The following is a 12,544-nucleotide window of genomic DNA, read 5'->3' on the forward strand; positions in this document are numbered from 1 at the left end:
TGAAAATGTAGGGCTAATTGGGTAATATTTTGCCTTCAAATTGGCCAAAGTCTTCCAACACTACCTTAAAATGCAGAGCTTTGCTTCCTCAGGCCCGAAAGCCAAACACACCTACCGAGAATCAGCTGAAAAAGGCCAGAAACATATTATTCTCAGTCCAATCGTGCTGAAACAAGTTGGCAGAGTCCATCAGGTAAATGCCAAAAGGAAAAATGGCCCCTGCCCTCTGCGTAGTTGCCCATCCCTACTATGCGGCAACAATGCCTTCGTGTCTCTCCTTAGTTCATTAGCTCACTGGAGACTCCAATGGCCCAAGCAACCATGTGAATCCCAGCTCAGTGACATTTCCATCAGTACAAGGGCCATTCCTGCTGCCTCATCAAATCCGTGCTGCCAAAAGTGGAACCTTGCCTGAACTGGGCTTTTCCTGTGTACATCAAGATTGCTTGATAAGCACAAAACTCAGTTGACAGCTTAAAACCAGTCCATTTTACAGTGTAGTTTTCGGCATTGGCTCACTAAGACTCAAAACGAAGTGCACTTCAAAGGCATCTACACCAATGTGACAAAGTGATGCCTATATCATGATGATGGTAACAAGAAAGTGGTTCTGTTAAAAGGAAAATATTGTGTATTGATTTGGGAAGTTCATTTTGCTATGAATGCTAACTTCTGCGCATACCATCACGGCTATTTAAATGTGTTGTAAACCCTTAATAAGCTTCATGTCCCTAGCTCTTCTTCCTATTTTACCAGCTAGGTTGTTTCATGGGCCTTCAAGATTTTGCCAATAAATATGAACCTATAAGGGGTTTTCTGAAGTAAAAGTGTTTGACTTGCTCAAGATCACAAAGTGGATTTTCATGGCTGAGGAAGGAATCGAAACTTAGTCTCCAGAGTCCACAATGTGATGTGGCAGCAAAAAAAGCGAATGGGATTTTGGCCTGCATCAATAGGAGCATAGTGTCTAGATCTAGGGAAGTCATGCTACCCCTCTATTCTGCTTTGGTTAGACCACATCTGGAATATTGTGTCTAATTCTGGAAACCCCAATTCAAGAGAGATCTTGACAAGCTGGAAATGTGTCCAGAGGAGGGCGACTAAAACGATCAAGGGTCTGGAGAACAAACCCTATGAGGAGCGGCTTAAGGAGCTGGGCATGTTTAGCCTGAAGAAGCTGAGAGAAGATATGATAGCCATGTATAAATATGTGAGAGGAAGCCACAGGGAGGACGGCGCAAGCTTGTTTTCTGCTTCCTTGGAGACTAGGACGCGGAACAATGGCTTCAAACTACAAGAGAGGAGATTCCATCTGAACATGAGGAAGAACTTCCTGACTGTGAGAGCCGTTCAGCAGTGGAACTCTCTGCCCCGGAGTGTGGTGGAGGCTCCTTCTTTGGAAGCTTTTAAACAGAGGCTGGATGGGTATCTGTCAGGGGTGATTTGAATGAAATATTCCTGCTTCTTGGCAGGGGTTGGACTGGATAGCCCATGAGGTCTCTTCCAGCTCTTTGATTCTATGATTCTATGATTCTATTCTATGATTCAACACTCAAACCTCTAGACCAGAGGTCCTCAAACTAAGGCCCGGGGGCCGGATACAGCCCTCCCAGGTCATTTACCCGGCCCTCGCTCAGGGTCAACCTAAGTCTGAAACATGCACACAACGACAACAATCCTATCTCATCAGCTTTTTGTTGTTTTTGTGTCAGGAGCGATTTGAGAAACTGCAAGTCGCTTCTGGTGGGAGAGAATTGGCCGTCTGCAAGGATGATTTGATGTTTTATCATCCTTGTGGGAGGTTTCTCTCATATTCCCCGCATGAGGAGCGGGAGCTGATAGAGGGAGCTCATCCACGCTCTCCCCGGATTCTCATCAGCTAAAAGCAGGCCCACACTTCCCATTGAAATACTAATAAGTTTATATTTGTTAAAATTGTTCTTCACTTTAATTATTGTATTGTTTTTAAGTGTTTTTGCACTACAAATAAGATATGTGCAGCGTGCATAGGAATTCATTCATGTTATTTTCAAATTATAATCTGGCCCTCCAACAGTTTGAAGGACTGTAACTGGCCCTCTGTTTAAAAAGGTTGAGGACCCCTGCTCTAGAATCATAAAATCATAGAGTTAAAAGAGACCTCATGGGCCATCCAGTCCAACCCCCTGCCAAAAAGCAAGAAAATCGTATTCAAAACACCCCCAACAGATGGCCATTCAGTCTCTGTTTAAAAGCCTCCAAAGAAGGAGCCTCCACCACACAACTCACTGCTGAACAACTCTCACAGTTAGGAAGTTCTTCCTCATGTTCAGATGGAATCTCCTCTCTTGCAGTTTGAAGCCATTGTTCCTCGTCCTAGTCTCCAGGGCAGCAGAAAACCAGCTTGCTCCCTCCTCCCTATGATTTCCCTTCACATATTTATACATGGCCATCATGCTAGCTAGCATCAAGTCTCCTCTCCGTCTTCTCTCCTGCAGGCTAAACATGCACAGCTCTTTAAGCTGCTCCTCATAAGGCTTGTTCTCCAAACCCATTATCATTTTAGTTGCCCTCCTCTGGACACATTCCAGCTTAGAGTCAATATCTCCCTTAAATTGGGGTGCCCAGAATTGGACACAGTATTCCAGATGTGGTCTGACAAAGGCAGAATAGAGAGGTAGCATGACTTCCCTGAATGTAGACACTATACTCCAACTTATCTTCACCGTTCTTTACTGGCTTCCCCGCTGTACACACACAAACCCCTAAGTGGCCATTTGGTTAATGGTACTGCACAAAGAGAATCTCTTGCCTGTACCACACAAATTACTGCACCAACATCTCCACTATTGAGTTAACAGATTTTGATTTTTACTTATCCTTAACACACTTCTCCAGTTTTCTCAAGGCCTGGGATTATTTTGCACTGCCTGCAGAACATCCAAACCCCCTCAGAGTCTCTCCATCCTGACTTCCATCATTAATACATGTTAAACACAAACAGAACAAATGCCAACCCAGAGCTCTGACATTCACGTCTATCTCCAATGTAAAACGAGACCTGTTAAAATCCTACAGAAGAAACACAAAATCCTACAGGTCGTTCGACCACAATATCAGTACCATTTAATACATAAAAATGCAACTGTGTTCATTAAGATGCCATGGAAGTGGGAAGCTTTGGTGCCAAGCACATCCTGAAAATGTTACAAACCAGACTTCCTAAGACAAGAGTGGGCCAGGGTGCATGCACAGTCTTTGAGGCCAGGGGCGGCTTGTCCATTACGCGAAGTAAGCGGTCGCAGAACACTTTTTTTGCCAGGGGCGCAGAGGCGCCTCTGTAAATGCCCTTCGACCGCCACTTGAGGAGCGCCCCCTCAGCTCACAACAGTCCTAGCAGTCCGGGGAGAGTCTTGGCTTTCTTGCCTCGCTGCCGGGCAATCCTCTTCCCAATGGGGCCGGGCCCTTGAGCCTCGCCTAGCCCCTCTCATTCCTGCTCCACCCAGCCACCGGGTGCGCGAGCAGAGCCGGCGCTCAATCGTTCTCCACGTTCGATCCCTTCCCCATGACCGGCTCCCTTTCCCAATCCCCCGGCGCTCCACCCGGCTCCTCTCCTCTCCCCAATCCGCGGGTGGGCCAAGGGGCGGAGCCGCCGCGCCTGGCCCGCTTTGGGTCCGGATGCGTGTCTGAAGACCCCAGCGTGCGCACCAAAAGTCGCCTCTTCTCCTGACTTTCTCTTCAGCCATTGGGACCAAGAGAGAGAGAGAGAGGGAGCCCCTCCGGCTGGAGGTATCTCCCACCTTCGCTCCCTCCTTTGGTTTTGCACCTACCTTCAGGAAAGGTGGGCATCTCCACCTCTCTCTCTCTCTTGGTCCCAATGGCTGAAGAGAAAGTCAGGAGAAGAGGTGACTTTTGGTGCACACACCAGGGTTTTTAGGCCTGCCTCCGGACCCAAAGCAGGCCAGGCAAGGGAGCAAGTGCGGCAAGTGTAGTTACTGGCATGTATAGTTCACCTACAATCAAAGAGCATTCTGAACTCCACCAATGATGGAATTGAACCAAATATGGCACACAGAACTCCCATGACAAACAAATATATATCAATGATTGGTTGGGGGGGGGGCAAAATACTGTTTGCTTACCATTGAAAATTACCTAGGGCTGCCTCTGTTTGAGGCCCCAAATTGCAGCACATTATTCCCCTTAAAGTCTCCCAAGGCTCTCGGAACCACAAAAAAATGTAGTTCCCCAAAACCACCCCAAAACAAGTCAAAATGTCTGCTTTGCTTCCACTGCTCATAGATGAAGAGGAGGAGGAAAAGGAGGAGGAGGAGGAGGAGGAGGAGGAGGAGGAGGAGGAAGACCTTTATTTTTCTACCCTGCCTCCATCTCCCCGAAGGGACTTGGGGCGACTTACATGGGGACCAAGCCCAAGGCAGATTACAATTAAAAACAGAGCAATACCAATCAAAACAGCAAAAAACAGCGTAAAACAACAGTTTTCTAGACAGGTGAAAAAATATTGAATCAGTTGAAATGACTTAAAAATCCATCTGTGATCAGTACCTGCAACTTTTTTGTAAATGCTTCAACATCTACCCATTTGGGAGACAAGATTGGGTCCCAGATTCCACTGGAGTGAATTTTCAGATGAAAACCCTTCCCTTAAAATGATCTATCAATGTGTACAAAAAAACTCCACAGAAGTGGCTGTCTGCCAGATATGAGCCAGTTTCCCACCAATACTCAACGCTTGGCACTAAATCAGCCCACATTCCCTTTACAGCGAAGTGCCAAGGGATCAAAAACCTAACCCCAAATGCAAAACACATATATAAACCCTCTTAGTTTGATCGTCATTTCTCAAACTGAAGTGCAAGATCAGCAGCTCCAGGAGAAACGTATGACTCACTGTGAAGAAGGCTGTAAAACCTCAGAAAAAATGACAGCCTCTAACCTCACGACAACAAAATGTGCCGAAGTGAGGGAGTCTCCTGCCAAAAACCAAAATTAGCAGAAACAGAAGTCACCAGGAGAAAATGCCAAACCCCACAGACGCAATGCAATGGGAGAGTAATCAAAAGGATATACATCTTCCATGGATGCATACAAAATAGCTCTTCAAATGGCCAGGGATTAAGACGCATCATCACATTTGTGCTAAAAGTTCCAATCTAAAACCCAACATCTGCTATTTGTAAATTGAATCCAAAGTAGCATCTAAGTCAGAGAGGATGAGGGTAATTTTCATATTTATCGTCAAAGTGCTTGGCAAAGAAATTACAACTGGCTACCAATGGTTCATTACAATTGCCCTAGAGACCTACATGCAGCAGATTTCTCACCACTCAAAACCGCTCTGCTGGAGGGCTCAGCACAGATGCAACAGTGGCAGGCAAGTCATTTCTGTTTGCTGCCATTGCTACTACAAAACCGGCTCCAAGAAGAGCTCTAATCTGCTCTTGCCCTGACTCATTTCAAGTTCTTCTTCTTTTGCTTCCTAATCCAGCGTACTTGCTGCTGATAAGTAGCTCCAAACTCTCCTATATATCAACCAACAGACTTTCCCCCCCTGATTTTATTACATAGTGTAATTTGTGAAGAGTTCTGAACAAGGATGCCTCAATACAAATGTATTCCCTCATCACCCAAATCTGAAGGTCCACAGATATCCAGCCCAAGATTGTCTCCAGTTATGGAAAAATAGAAGTAACAAACATTGTAGAGCACCTAATAGGGGTATTATCAAGAGAAAATAAGAGTCTCTAGGTCAGCGCTTCTCAACCTTCTCAACCCTGGAGGGGTCGCGAGGGGGCGTCAGAGGGGTCGCCAAAGACCATCACAAAACACAGTATTTTCTGTTGGTCATGGGAGTTCTGTGTGTCAAGTTTGGCCCAATTCTATCATTGGTGGAGTTCAAAATACTCTTTGATTGTAGGTGAACTATAAATCCCGGTAACTAAAACTCCCAAAGGAGTATTTTCCCTAAACTCCACCAGTGTTCACATTTGGGCATATTGAATATTCGTGCCAAGTTTGGTCCAGATCCACCATTATTTGGGTCCACAGTGATCTCTGGATGTAGGTGAACTACAACTCCAAAACCCAAGGTCAATGCCCACCAAACCCTTCCAGTATTTTCTGTTCATCACGGGAATTCTGTGTGCCAAATTTAGTTCAATTCCATCATTGGTAGAGTTCAGAATGCTCTTTGATTGTAGGTGAACTATAAATCCCAGCAACTACAACTCCCAAATGACAAAATCAATCCCCCCTTCCCCAATCCCACCAGTATTCAAATTTGGGCGTATCAGGTATTTGTGCCCTGTTTGGTCCAGTGAATGAAAATACATCCTGCATATCAGATAGTTACATTATGATTCATAACAGTTGCAAAATTACAGTTATGAAGTAGCAATGAAAATAATGTTATTGTTGGAGGTCACCGCAACATGAGGAACTGTATTAAGGGGTTGCAGAATTCAGAAGGTTGAGAACCACTGCTCTAGGTGTTGGGTGGATGGATGATTTATGAATAAACAACACAACACCCTGTATTTGATCTCTAAGGCCTTCTCCAGGAGCCATTTGAAATTTAACTACAATAACTGCTGGAGTTGAAACTCTCATACCACAAATAATGTGGGAGTTGTAACTATAGATCTCTCTGAAGAAGAGAGATCTATAGTTTGCAATCAAAACACATTGGGATTTTTATTAAAAAGTCATAATTCATTCATCACCCTGAGACCTGTCTCCTGCTTCTTCCCTAGGCCATTTCCATCCATTCAAGGAACCGTTAGGTAGTAGGTAATGGGCTAAACACTGACAGAACCCAGGAAACCTGACATAAGAGCTAGTGTTCCTATATACTGGGTGTGGAGAAAGTAAGAGCAATAGGTTGCATGCAGTGCACAGGGATCCACACTCCACAAAGCCCCCACACTCCATAAAGCCTAGCACAGCCTAGAGAACTGAAAAATGTGATTGTCTGGTTCCTACAGTCCCTCCAAACACTAAAAGAAATTGTTTCACAATGAAACTGAAAGCAATATGATGTACAGACTAAGGCTAGAGCCTCAAATGTGACATAGGTACTACAGTGCCTACATATACTTCCACTGACACACACCTAACTTATGTTCCCTTTCCCCAGACGTCTAAAATTTAAAAATATATTAAAATAACCATGAATGGTTGGCTTCGTCGATTCAGATCTGTGAAAGACCCACACAAACCACTTTTCTGTTTCTTGCGGACCATGGACTACTGCTTAGGAACCACTGTGCAAGAGCATTGTACCCGGAGCTGATGGCTGCTGAAGCTGATGAACAACTGCACTGCATCCTGTCAGATCCCCAAAATCTGGAGGAAAGCAAGAGTCATCGCCATCTTGAAGCCAGGCAAAGACTGTAATGATCCAAAAAGCTACAGACCAATCTCCCTGTTGTGCCACCTCTACAAAATTCTGGAGAGACTTATTTTGCATAGACTTATGGAAAAAAAGAGACCCATGTCTGATTCCACAGCAAGCTGGCTTCAGGAAAGGCAAAAGCTGCACATCGCAAGTGTTGAACATGACTCAGCACATAGAAGATGGCTTTGAAAGGCAGCAGATCACAGGAGCTGTCTTCATAGACCTGTCAGCAACCTATGATACTGTGAACCACCGCCTCTTCCTGAGAAAAATGTATAATATCACAAAGGACTACCACCTCACCTGCTTCATAGGAAACCTGCTACAAAACAGGCGTTTTTTTGTTGAGTTCCAGGACCAGAGAAGCAGATGGTGGAAACAGAAGAACGGCCTGCCTCAGGGGAGCGTGCTTGCTCCATCCATGTTCAACATCTACACAAATGACCAGCCACTGCCAGAAGGGACAGAGAGTTTCATCTATACTGATGATCGTGCCATCACCGCTCAAGCAGGGAACTTTGAGATGGTAGAACAGAAGCTCTCCAAAGCTCTAGGTCAGTGGTTCTCAACCTGGGGTCCCCAGATGTTTTTGGCCTACAACTCCCAGAAATCCCAGCCAGTTTACCAGCTGTTAGGATTTCTGGGAATTGAAGGCCATAAACATCTGGGGACCCCAGGTTGAGAACCACTGCTCTAGGTGCTCTTACTGCCTATTACAGAGAAAACCAGCTGATCCCCAACCCACCTAAAACACAGACATGTGCCTTTCATCTTAAGAACAGACAAGCATCCCAAGCTCTGAGGATTACCTGGGAAGGAATCCCACTGGAGCATTGCAGCACACCCAAATATCTGGGAGTCACTCTGGACCGTGGTCTTACCTACAAGAAGCACTGCCTGAACATCCAAGCAAAAAGTGGGTGCAAGAAACAATATCATACGAAAGCTGACTGGCACAACCTGGGGATCACAACCAGACACAGTGAAGACATCTGCCCTTGCGCTATGCTACTCTGCTGCTGAGTACGCATAACCAGTGTGGAACACATCTCACCACACTAAAACACTGGATGTGGCTCTTAATGAGACATGCCACATTATCACGGGGTGCCTGCGCCCTACACCACTGGAGAAATTACACTGCTTAACCAGTATTGCAACACCTGACATCCTCCGGGAAGTAGCAGCCAATAGTGGAAGGACCAGGGCAGAGACATCTCCAGCTCATCCCGTTTGGGTATCAGCCAGCACGTCAATGACTTAAATCTAGAAATAGATTTTTAAGATCTACAGATACACTCGTTGGAACACCCCAGCAAGCGAGAGTCCAAAAGTGGCAGGCTCAAACCCAGAGCCTCAATCAATGGCTGATACCAAATGAGAGACTCCCCCCTGGGCACACAGAAAACTGGGCAACTTGGAAGGCGCTGAACATTAATGATGGAAGTCGGGCACCACAAGATGCAGAGCCAGCCTCAAGAAATGGGGCTACAAAGTGGAATCCACGTCATGTGAGTGTGGAGAAGAGCAAACCACAGACCACCTGCTGCAATGCAACCTGAGCCCTGCCACATGCGCAATGGAGGACCTTCTTGCAGCAACACCAGAAGCACTCCAAGTGGCCAGATACTGGTCAAAGGACATTTAATGAACTACCAAACTTACAAATTTTGTATTTTGTCTGTTTGTTTGCTTTGTTCTGTTAGAAATGTAATATAATTGACTGGTTGCCCTGACACGACAAATAAATAAATTGGACCCCAAGGTTTGGCCTTCCAGGTGTTTTGGGCTTCTGCTCCCAGACCACTGGCCAAGCTGCCTGAGGCTTCTGGTGGTTGAAATCCGAAACACCTGGAATGGGAACTAATGTGCAAGAGGAAGGAATTCTGGCATCTGGAAAAGGATGGAGTAGCCAGACACCAAGGGGAAGGGGCAGGAATAGAGAAATAGCACTGCTTCACCCAGAATAAGTTGCCCTAGTGTTTAGAAATGCTCAATATTACACTGCATTTTGAATACTTGAGGCTCTGTCTGAAACATAGAAGTGTTAATAACCACAGAGATATGGTCACCATCTGCAATATGAGGCCTGAGCACCAGAGGGCAGTTTCAAGAAGCACCCGGCGAAGCATACATGCAACTCAGTTAGGATTAATGTTACACACTGAGGTTGGAGGATCTAGTTAAACCGTGAGTTATATTAAAAGCTAAGGAACCTGAGAAGCTGAACCTATGTCCCGCTCTTCACTTTTAATAAAGATTAATTTAATATTAATCCTTTAGCATTACATTTACTGCTCCCAGATGTTACACACAAAAACTGCTTTCCTGGATTAGGCTATGACCCACCCAGTCTCCAGTCTCCATTGCCAACAGTGGCCAGCCAAATATCTCTGGCAAATTCACAGACACTCCAGGAAGGCCGATTTTTTTTCTTTTCCATCTCTTTCTTTTCCTTTCCTCTGGCAGTCAGAGGCAAAAGTCCTTATGCACTAGCAGGGCCAGCCCACAACATTTTTCTGTCTGAGGCAGAGAAGAAGCTGAATCACTCACATAAGTCAAGAAGAAGGATACCCAAAGCAGCCAAGTTCTTCTGGCACATGGGACGGAAACTCCCACAAGCATCTTTAGATTACCTAAATTGCTCAGATTACCTGTCCGAACGTATCTCCTGCTATGAACCATCATGAAGCTTAAGATCATCAGGAGAGGCTCTGCTCCCGATCCCACCACTCTCGCAAACGCGGTTGGTGGGGACGAGAGACAGGGCCTTCTCGGCAGTGCCCCCCCCCCCCCCCCCCGTCTGTGGAACTCTCTCCCTGAGGATATCAGGTTGGCCACCTCCCTCCTGCCCTTTAGAAGACAACTGAAGACCTGGCTATGGGGTCAAGCGTTCGATTAGAGGCCAGAAGCAATAGGAAAAGGAAATTTGGATTTTGCAATATGGATTCTCCCAGCTCGGCTTGGTTTCACTGGCACGTTAATCTATTAATTTATTGTTACATTTTACTGATGATGTTGTATAATGTTTCAAAATGATTTTATTGTAACACGTCAACGACTAAAGTCAAGAAATAGTTTTCTAAGATCTACAGAGACACTCGCTGGAAGCCCTCAGCAAGTGAGAGTCCAAAAGTGGCAGGCTCCAACCCAGAACCTCAAGCAATGGCTGATACCAAATGAGAGACTCCCCCCTGGGCACACAGAAAACTGGGTGACTTAGAAGGTGCTGAACAGACTGCGCTTTGGCACCATGGGATGCAGAGCCAACCTCAAGAAATGGGGCTACAAAGTGGAATCCACAACATGCGAGTGTGGAGAAGAGCAAACCACAGACCACCTGCTGCAATGCAACCTGAGCCCTGCCACATGCACAATGGAGGACCTTCTTGCAGCAACAGCAGAGGCACTCCAAGTGGCCAGCTACTGGTCAAAGGACATTTAATCAACTACCAAGCTTGCAAACTCTGTTTTGTCTGTTTGTTAAAAATGTAATACAATTGTCTGGTTGCTACTGACACGATAAATAAATTTTATTGTGAATTATAATTTTTATGGTATTTATGCAGTTAGTATCCTCTGATGCTCATGTGAGGTCGCACTGAGTCCCCCTTGTGAGGAGAAGGGCGGGATATAAATATATGAAATAAATAAATAAATACCCAGCAGTAAAGGTACAACACCAAAAGGAACTGATTAACTACCTATTGTTTATTTAGGACACCCAAAATGTGCAACCTGAAATGCTCTCCCTACTCTGGTGCATAGGAAGGCCGTGGATGGCTGGCACTCAGATGGAAAGAATCAATTGGATTACGTCAAACACCGCATAGTCCAGTCTTATGGATTCCTATAGCAACTAGCTGCCCCTGAGAAGTCTGAAAACAAAGCATTTGGCAAAAACGATCTCAGAACCCCCATGACCACGAGAGTGGGCCACAGCAACGCATGGCAGGGGATGGCTAGTTGTGGCGCAGCTGGCTGAGTGTCAGCTGCATTAAGATCACTCTGACCAAAAGGTCATGAGTTCGAAGCGAGCCCGGGTTGGAGTGGGTTTCCAACCAATTGTGTAGCCTGTTGTCGACCTTTGCAACCCGAAAGACAGTTGCATCTGTCAAGTAAGAAAATTAGGTATCATCTTAAAGTGTGGGGAAGCTAAATTAACTAATTTATTAGGCCATAAAAAAGACTCCAGCAAAGCACTCCAGCAACAAAAGCATGCGGGGAATGTGGAAGTACCTCATCAGTGTCGCAGATGGACAATGAAAGCGACAGTTCCCCTGGAGGCCAGAAAAAGTGAAATAGCCTCTGTGTATGTCTGTATATGTTGTATGTCAAAATTGGCATTGAATGTTTGCCATATATGTGTACACTGTAATCCGCCCTAAGTCCCCTGCGGGGTGAGAAGGGCAGAATATAAATTCTGTATGTGTGTGTGTATATATATATATATATATATATATATATATATATATATATTCATTTCTGGGCATACATTTTTGGTTTCTAGAGCACCTAATGGTTTCAAGGCACATCATCTGAATCACATCACCTTTACACATAATAGTAAAGTTGACCAAGCTTTCAAATCAACATATGAGGCCTTCTTCTCTGTCCACAAGTAACAGTCACAAGACTAGCAAATATCAGAAAGCTGGCCATTTCTATGGCACCAGAAAACCTTTAGAATATTTGGCACCATAAGAAGTGTGCTTTCTGACCCCATGTAAGAGTATGTTATTAGTATTTTTTTTCAACCTGCATTACATTTATGCTGATATTCTGCTTTTTACTTGAAAATCTATCTACTGTTGCTTTCCAATTTCTTATTCTAACATCTGTGTAATGAATATCGTTCATGGCTTTGCTATACTTAAAGTGTGTTGTAATTGCAGAATAGATAGAGATATAGCACTAGCAGACTCAGTTCAGGAGGGAACAAAGTGGGGAAAAGCATAAGCTTTATACCTCTGGTGATGTGTTAAAGCACTTATACAGTATGAAAGAAATCTCTTGCTTAATATATGCAGAGTGCTTTTAAGATAACTCAGCCTTTCAGGAGTACTGTAAATTAAAGCTCTATTCCGATTTTATAGATAGTCAATTGAAAAGAAATAAAAGCATACAATTAGAAACTACTCCACCAAA

The 12,544-nt window shown here is 44.8% G+C and overlaps 1 protein-coding gene across 4 annotated transcripts in view; it reads right to left on the reverse strand.

The window, feature by feature from the left end:
• PLXNA3 (plexin A3) overlaps positions 1-12,544 on the reverse strand; it is a 170,420-nt gene that overhangs the window by 69,994 nt on the left and 87,882 nt on the right. The gene's annotated exons all lie outside the window — the stretch shown is intronic.

The sequence above is a fragment of the Anolis sagrei genome, chromosome 2, assembly GCF_037176765.1.
Source record: "Anolis sagrei isolate rAnoSag1 chromosome 2, rAnoSag1.mat, whole genome shotgun sequence".
Taxonomy (NCBI): Eukaryota; Metazoa; Chordata; class Lepidosauria; order Squamata; family Dactyloidae; genus Anolis; species Anolis sagrei.